This window comes from Suricata suricatta, chromosome 10 (genome assembly GCF_006229205.1).
Source record: "Suricata suricatta isolate VVHF042 chromosome 10, meerkat_22Aug2017_6uvM2_HiC, whole genome shotgun sequence".
In the NCBI taxonomy this organism is placed as follows: domain Eukaryota; kingdom Metazoa; phylum Chordata; class Mammalia; order Carnivora; family Herpestidae; genus Suricata; species Suricata suricatta.
The window spans coordinates 28,274,395-28,283,819 of record NC_043709.1 but is presented as its reverse complement, the minus strand read 5'-3'; the positions used below and the strand labels follow the sequence as shown (position 1 = coordinate 28,283,819).

Here is a 9,425-nt window from a genome sequence, read left to right as displayed (position 1 = left end):
GACTAGAGGTTTAAAGACAGTTAAAAGATTTGTGTGAATGAAGTGGAAGGGAAGATAAAAAGGGAAGTGATAATTATTACCAGGTGGATATGAGGTTAGGGAGGGGGCAAGGAAATATGTTATAGGACGTACTTTGATTTTTGCTCTCAGGCAGATGAAAAAAAAACATGGGAGGATTTTGAAAAAAGAGTGAAAAAAATTGACTTTAAAGGGTCATGCTGGCTGTGTTGAAAAAAAAGACTGAAGGGGTAAAGTGTGACTCAGGAAGACAATAAAAACTTCCAATAATTCAAAAATAGGTATGTAGCAGTGTTGTCCTAGAAATGCTAGGACAGTAGTCTCTTGCCCCCATATCCAGGGGAGATTTGTTCCAAGACCCCTGTGGATGCCTCAAACCGCAGATAGTACTGAACCCTATAATATAGTCGTTTTCTTCCTATACATAAAACACCTACATAAAGTTTAATTTATAAATTGAGCACAGGAAAAGATTAACAACAACTATTAACAAAATAGAGCAATTATGGCAATATACAGTAATAAAAGTTATATGAATGTAGTCTTTCTCTTCCTTTAAATATCTTAATGTACTGTACTCACTCTTCTTGTGATGAGGTGAGATGATGAAATGCCACCAGAGGAGATGACATGAGTTAAATGATGCAGGCATCGTGACATGGCATTAGACTACTGTTGAACTTCTGATCCTTCTTCAGGAGGATCATCTGCTTCCAAACTGTTGTTGACTGTGAGTAACAGAAATTGCAGAGAGCAAAACAACAGATAACATGGGATGGTTGTAATTGAATTTTCAGGATGATTTGAAGGTAAGGCCAGCAGGATTTGCGAATGGTTTAGATGTGGGTTATGGAACAATGCAGAGATTCAAGGATGCCCTCCAATTTTTAAAACTTTATTTCTTTTTGAAAAAGAGAGTGAGACAGCACCAAGATGGAGGGGCAGAGAGAGAGAAAGAGAATTCTCAGCAGGCTCTATGCTCCATGTTTTCAGCACAGAGACCAATGCGGAGCTTGAACCCAGGAACCGTGAGATCATGACCTGAACTGAAATCAAGAGTCAGATGTTCAACTGACTGAGCCACTCAGGCGTCCCAAGGATGCACCCAAATTTTTAACCCTAAGAGGTTGGAAGGACAGAGTCGCCATAAAGTGAGATGGGGGGACTGTTAGAACAAATTTGGGATGGTTTAAGAAGCAGAAGTTTGATTTTCGATGTGTTAACTTTGAGATTATTATATGTCACCTAAGTGGAGAAGTAAGTAAGCAATCATATACGAGTGTGGAGTCAGGGAAGAGATCCAGAATAAAGATATCAGCCTAGGGGTCATCAGCATATAGGTACGTTTCAGATAAAGAGAAGATGAAGTCTCCAAGGAAGTGATTGTAGATGAAATGAGAATAGATTTAAGAACGAATCTTTGGCTGAATTTGAAGTTTAGAGGACTGAAGGAGTAGAGAAACCAGTGAAGGAAAACAACAATGAGGAGCCAGGTAAGAGGAAAGAAAATTAAGTGAGTATCTTGACTTGTAGGTAAGAGTAAAAAAGTGCTCTATGTATAGGTCATATATGCATAATCAAATGTATATTTATAAACACAAATGCATATGTGTTTGTTTATGTGGGGGGCAGTTCTTATTTTATAAAATGGGATCATGCTATACCTAATCATCTAAAATCTACTTTTAAAAATTAACTTATCATGGAAGAAATTTTTGTATCATCTTCACTCTGAAGGGTAAAGATGTTTTATTTTCAAGTCTTTGATAGTTCAGGATTATTAAAACAAAATACTATGATAAGGTTAAAAAACCCACTACAGTGAAAATATTGGCTGCGAATTTTTAAACACTTGCTCTTTTCTATTTACTTAGCAAAAATCCTTTTTGCAAAAATTAAGAAACCAAAGAAAAACCAAAATTAGGAATGAGGAAGTAGGAACCAAGTAGGAAATCTATGTAATTTTCTTTATATCTTACTGTTGGTATTAATACATAAATGCATGCTGATTCTCTTTTGTTAGAATGAGGAAGTCAACTTTGAAAAGAGCATAATTTTTTATGAAAAAATTTATGAAACATTTGACAATTTCTACTCTTTCTTACCAGAGTTAAAAATGCTTTTTTTTCCCCTCTAGGATTCTAAGATCTGTTGCTTTCACAAAGACAAACTCTATAGCAAATCACCTGTGTGGGAGCCACATGATCTTCTTTAGATAGAAGAGATTAACAATAAATAAATTAACAGTAGTTACACTGTGTTACTATTCACACATGTAAGCAGCAAAAATATGGTGTATTATTTCACTGCATCTGGAAATCAATGAACGAGTTGAAGGTATTCTTTTAGAAGATGTGAAGAGAGTATCTCTCAAAGGCTCTTCTTAGTTTGCCCTTAGGTTTCCCCCAGATGGTGTCACTTTTTAAACAGTGAATTAGCTGGGTCAAAAGACATTTCATTTACTAAAACATAAGTGAGAATCAAATACATGATTATCAACCATTGGTTACATATAAGAAACCAGTATGCAGTTTGTTCTTTGTCTAAGGTTTTGGATTGCTCACTGGTGTTCAGAGTGGAGGGAATCAAAATATTTAAAATATAGTTTTAAAAGTAATTTTTAATGTTCATTTATTTTTGAGAGAGAGAGAGCATGAATCAGGGAAGGGCAGAGAGAGGGAGAAGGAGACACAGAATCCAAAACAGGATCCAGGCTCTGAGCTGTCATCACAGAGCCTGATGTGGGGCTCGAACTCAGGAACAGAGAGATCATGACCTAGGCTGAAGTGGGACACTTAACCAACTGAGCCATCCAGGCGCCCCAAAAGAAATTTTTTCAAAGGGAATAACAAAAATCTTACGGTGCATACTTTAAGGACTTTGTTAGTCAGAAGTAAGTATACTGCCAAGCACAATTTTTCAACCAGCAGTTCTAATGATCCAAGAGCTAAAACAAGTTTGACATAGCATTTGACAATTTCTGAGTATTTATAATAGACATAAAAACAACATTCAAGCTGCCTGTATGGAAAACTGTCACCGAATAAAAATAACAGAGGTGGGCAGAGTTAGTCTTTTTTGTTTTTTTCTTCCTCAAATGCCTGTTAAGCGCTTTTCTCCTTCTTCATTTATAATTTTATTTTACAATATCAGCTGAATTGAAGTAGATTTCATGTGCAAAAGTGCTTGCTGAACAGATTTGTAGTAAACAAGTAAGAAAGGATTGCGTGTTGTGGAAAAGATTTCTAAAGTATTCTAAATCAGGCATGTAATCTCAGCCCTGCTGCTGACTAGTTCATCTTGTCTTTTAGGTCCTTATGGCCTCTGTTGTCTTTGTAAAATGAAGAAAGCAAACCGTGACTAAGCATTTGTTCCTGAAAACAGGCAATGAGATGCTGAGCTGTAACTTCTAGATTAGAAACGAATACAGTTGGAAAATCCTTTTATGGGATATATTTTCTTCAGAAGTCTGGAGATTGAGAGGAATTTATTAGGATATGTGACCCTTGGTTCTATTTTTAAGAATTATGGTCACCCGTCAAAGACTTGGTTCATTCTTTTTTTTCTTTTCCTTTCCTACAGAAATGGTTTCTCTTTTAATTTGTTCTATTTTATCTGAGAATTTTTATTTATTTTCAGATTTTACTTTGCATTGTTAGGTTAAAACATTTTTTGGTTTCCATTATCTTCCCTTGTTTTTATATTTTTGTATCTTCCATTTGTAATTCCTCTGAACTGACTTTCTATGTTATATGTTATGCAATGCTCACCACAATAAGTGTAGTTACCGTTGGTCACCATACAATGGTATTACAATATGATAGACTATTTTCCTTATGCCACACTCCTCACCTACATGACTTATTTACTATATAACTGGACGTTAGTACCTCAAACTACCCTTTATCAATTTTGCCCACCCTTTCACCCACCTCCCTTATGGCAACCACCAATTTGTTCCCCATATTCAAGAATCTGGTTTTTGTTTATTCATTTTTTTAAGTTTCCACATATAAGTGAAATAATATGGTATTTTTCTTTCTCTTTCTGACTTTTTTTCACTTAGCATAATACTCTCTACATCCATCCATACTGCCATCCATTTTATGGCTGAGTACTATTCCATTATGTAAATGTATACTATACGTAAGCACCTGAAGTGGGTTCTTTACCCATTCATCTGGCAGTGGGCATTTAAGTTGATTCCATATCGTGGCTATTGTAAATAATAAGCATACCGGTGCATCTATCTTTTTAGATTAGTGTTTTCATTTTCAATACCCAGTGCTAGAATTACTGGATCATATGCTATTTCTACTTTTAATTTTTTTAGAAACCTTGATGGAACTGAGACGTTCATCCCCTTCACTACGTATTTGTTCTGCTCTAGCTTACTTTACTGATCCCCACTCGGATCTAGACCAGGAAGCCAGGTTGATGCACAAGGATCCTAATTTGCTTTGTGATATTCAGTAGAGCTTTATTGTAGTAGAGGTGGTAAACTAAGGTTCCATTCATGCAGGACCTCTGACCTGGGAAATTCTTCTTCCTTTTCTACAGAATTGTTTTGTGTTGGTCTCAGCCTGTCAATAACCAATGTTGTAGATGGACTGGCCCTTGCGGTTCTTGCTATGGTTGCAAGATGCCCTTAGAAAGTACTGCCAGAAAACTTTAAAAGGGACATGGTTTATTCCTTGCAAGTTTTGGAAATTACACAGCACACCTGGGGCCACGTAGTGAGGGCCTGAATAGAGAGAAAGAGAGTGCATAGGCCTGTGGTTCTGCTCTTATTGGGGTCAAGGGTGGGAACCTAAGATTTTGCAGGATCGATCTTTATTGGTGAATCGTAATCATAAGAGAAGGAATTTGAAGCACAGAAGGAGGGGGAACCCTAAAGGCCAAAATGGTCAGTTATCACAATCAACCAAGATCTCTAAAACAAAGGAGGCTGGGAGGCTCTATATATAGTTGATTGGCTGGTAATACATTTATTAAAGAGGATGCCTCAGCAATAAAGCTGAAGTCAGACACTTTACAAAAAAAGGAAAAACAACTGTTAGGGCTTACACTACAAGCATAAAGATAAGTAAGAAGCACTACACCTCAAAGCACATGGTGTTTCTGTTCTTCCTATCTTTCCTGACAGCAATGGCTTTTTTCTTCAGCAATATAACATCACACTTTACAGTGTGTTTCTATACATCATATCCTACTTCCTGCCATGCCACCTACAGTGTTATATCACTGAAGGCATCCAGGTAGAAAGAAAGCTAAATAGCTCTGCTAAGCATTTGGGGTGAATATGAGTGAATTTGGGAATTTTGTAGGTCAAAGAGTTGGGAGAGTTGCTGGGCAATAAGATAGTGCTGAGGTGAATATGCTTTTCAATCTCCCTCTTTTTTTCTTTTTTCTTTTCTCTTTTTTAAATTCTGAGATAGGGTTGGGGGGTAGGGAGAGAGATGGTTCCCTGCCATGTTGTAATTCACAGGGAGGAGGTGTGTTGAGTATTCCAAGGTTGAATATTTCAACACATCACCATGGAAAAGACACCAAGTAGGAATAAACCTCTGGACTTTACCAAAGAGTTTTTGGTTACATTTAGTTTACTCTGCTATTTTCAGTTTTTGACATTTTAGTCCTTTTGTGTGTTTTCACGGATATTTACTGTGAAGTTGAGAGAAGTCACATCATGTCTACTTGTGAACCAAAGAGATTTGAAGCTCATCTGAAATCAAAACCAGTATTCCAGATTGCTGGTTATATATGCCCATATTTCCTCTAAGACTCTGTGACAGTTATTAGATTGGGCTATAAAATTTTGAGAGTATATTGAAAAACACATAAAGAAGCACTTTCATGTAGAAATGCAAGGTCATAGCTATAAAGAATCCAGGGTTCCCACTTTTATATTAGTCTACTACTGAGTTCTTAAACAAAAATATACCATTCCAGGTCTATAAAATTTAAAAGGTGATGAGAATCAAGAGAAAATATTTATTTGCATTTGTAAGGAATGAGTTCCAAATTTTCATACATTCACATTATTTTCTGAATCCAATTGTAAATAAATGCCTGTTTGTTATGTTTACTATAAATAAATACATAATACACTAGACAAAAGAAATAACTTTGAGCTTGAAATCAAGAATTTTCCAACTTCATTACCAACTACATTGTGATATTGATCTTTAACCAGAAATGATAAAACTTTAAAAGTTTCTTCCAAACCAGTTAGAATGATGGTTCAATGCACTCTAAGTACCACAAGCTACATTGTCTTTTTGATAAATTTACCAATGTGATGCCTCCTCTAAGAATATGGTGACTTTTCCATCAGATATTTCTTGCTTTTTATTGATAATCACTATGTAATTAATTATTTCCTATTCAAATTGGTGTAGAGGCTGTCTAGCATTAGTGTACATAATTTATCCTTGCAACTATAAAAACATAATAATAAACATGCAATATAAAAGTACAGTGTAGAAATTTTGACTTTTCCCCTCAGTACTCTTCAGTACTCCTTTATGGAAAGGAGTCAGGAAGTAATTTTGTTTCATTTTGTTTTGTTTTAAACAAGACATTGACACCTCAAGGAAACTTCACGCCGTTCCTGAACATCTAGTGTTAGGTAACTATTGAACAATTGGAAGTATCTGCCCCATAGACTCTTGTGTTGCTGTTGACTTGAATGGATATTTGTAGTAATTGTCAAGAGTAGCTAAGTTAATGGGATATATTATTAAAGTCAACTTCAAATTATATGACTTTTCTAAATTTTTATTAACTGCTTTGAAATTCTTCTAGTACATATGATCTTTTCCTTTTAAATTCATGTTTCTATTGATAACCAATGTTTTCTCTTTTCATACTTCAGTGATTGATTAATGGTAACTCTATAATGATGGGTATTCTTCACTCTTTATAAGAGCATTGTACTAGGCCTACTGAGTGGCATATCTGAATCAACCCATGGTAATGTTTATTGATTAAAGTCTTATGAGCATTAGAATGATCTTTGATGATTGTAAGCTGCCAATGTTATTTTTAAAATTAAGCCATTCCCTATGATAATGGCTTCATATATTCTCATTTAACATATATTCCAAATTATAACAACCTTAGGATGTTTCTCCATTTTTGAAAAGAGCTTATCTTTTAGGATACCTTCCTATAGTATTTTTTTTTCTCCAATGACAGGTAAAAGTTGAGTATCAACAAGATAGTGACATATTCTTGGGGAAGTTGTAGACCACAATGATTCTTTGTTTTCAAATAAGTATATATTTATGCCTTAATGAATCAGATTTGAGGTTATAATTAGGACTTTATTTTGGAATTTAAAGTGCCTAATGAGAACTTGTGGATGAATAAATGGAAAAGTGAGGTGAAATTATCCCTACTGTCCCTTTCAAAAAACATTTCTAATACATTAATGATCACAGAAAAAAATGGTCAAGAGACCTCAAAGAACAGTTTTCTAGAACATTATTTTAGAATCTCTTTCATAAAGATTTCTGTTTATTTTGTCCTCATGATATCATGTATCTCACCAGCTCTCAAAAACTTAGCAGGTAGAGTTCCTTAAAAAGAAGGCAACAGTAAAAATAGTCAAACCTAAATTTCTTTTACATGAGAAACAATGTTTTTAAAGGTATTGTGTTCCTGGTCAAAATTGTATTGTGTTCCTGGCCAAAATTGTAAGACTCACAAAACTGTAAGACTGGTTATGAAAATCATATAAAATTAGCTATGAATTATGGGTAGGGAAGACTTTGTGTAATGACAACAAGTAAAATTCACATTCCATTGAATCTTTATTCTTAAGAATAAAAATAGCAGTTCCAGGCATTGTAAGTGACTTGTACTTAATTACTGTGTCTCAGTATTCCTAGCTATAAAATGGATATAATCAAAGTGAGATTATTGTGTAATCTCATATATCTTTGAGATATTTGTGTAAAGGGTTTGAGATTATGTGTAAAGCGTTTATTAAAGTGCTTAGAATATGGTATGTATTTACTTATGAACTGCCATTAGTAAGTGCTGCCCTCAATAGTAAAATAAATATGGATCATCAAGTTAGTACATGCCATTTATCTTCATATCATTTCCCCCCTTTCCTTATTTATTCCAAGGCGTCACCAGACTCTCTCTGAATTACCAGTTGAGAATGAGTATGAACTGTGATTCAGATATCCATTTACACATTTTATGTGTTTTTACAAACTACCATCCTCTATTTTTTTTAATGTTTTATTTATTTTTGATGCAGAGAGAGACAGAGCATGAGAGGGGGAGGGGCAGAGAGAGAAGGAGACACAGAACTGGAAGCAGACTCCAGGCTCTGAGCTAGCTGTCAGCACAGAGCCCGATGCGGGGCTCGAACCCATGAACGTGAGATCTGACCTGAGCCGAAGCCGGAGGCTTAACCGACTGAGCCACCCAGGCGCCCCTACCATCCTCTATTTTATACAACTTCTGTGTTAACTATACCTGCCAGGAAAAGTCTAGGTTATGCCAACATTCTTTGGTAAATATGAAATACTTTGGAATAGCTAACTCCTAATCTAAATCCTTAACATATACATGTACATACACACACACATACACACACATGTGCTTTGAAGCACTTTTACCAAAAAACAGATTAAATTGATAGAAAAGCATAGTAGAGGCCTTATATATAGTGAAAAGGGCCCATGCTACCAATACTATAATTGTTCTCCACATAAATTATATTAATTAACCAGGTAAAAAGCTTGTCTGCTAAAATTTAAAACTGTTGCTAAGCTTTGGGTAGGTTTTAATCTTGGCAAGAGTAATTTAATCTCCTCTCCATTGCTATGTGTCTAGTTGTAGACTCTCACTGAAACTGAACCATCTTTGAGTGAAATGTTAGGGTATCATGCAAACACATTTGGTGAACAAAATAGGAAGATATAAAATGGGCACTTATACTCATTAAGTTTTGATATTATTATATTTCTTAAATATATCTATTAAATAATTCCAGATCATTAGGAACTATGTTACCTATCTTTGTATACATATGTATATATTGTATGTGTGTTGATTGTGAAAGAAAGACATAGCTTAGAGTTTTCTTCATATGCTTTATTATGCTCAGAAGAATCAGAATTTTATCTATGTATTCACACAATTTCAGAAAAGAAGAATTTAGCTGTTGGATATTTAAGGGTCAAATTTTCATTGCATGCAATAATGAAGTAATACAAATGCAATTGTACAATACTTTAACCCAATGTAACTTTTCATTACATTATTGATATCATTTCTCCTATTCACTCAAACATAAACGGTTGAATTTCATTTCTCTGACAAAGTATTTTTCTATATTAATTAATAGTAACTCGTATTAATCAAGAGGACATAATTTTCTGATC

At 34.7% G+C, this 9,425-nt stretch overlaps 1 long non-coding RNA gene across 3 annotated transcripts in view; it reads left to right on the top strand.

The window, feature by feature from the left end:
• The first annotated feature begins 783 nt into the window (after window positions 1-783).
• The window catches only part of LOC115304461, a 32,577-nt gene continuing 23,935 nt past the window's right edge, over window positions 784-9,425 (top strand). For 2 of the 3 annotated variants that reach the window (XR_003914443.1, XR_003914444.1), the window contains exon 1: window positions 8,538-8,551. This is a non-coding gene — a long non-coding RNA (uncharacterized LOC115304461). Of the gene's footprint in view, window positions 828-8,537; window positions 8,552-9,425 lie in introns of those variants that run through there. The other variant, XR_003914445.1, reaches the window with a different exon arrangement.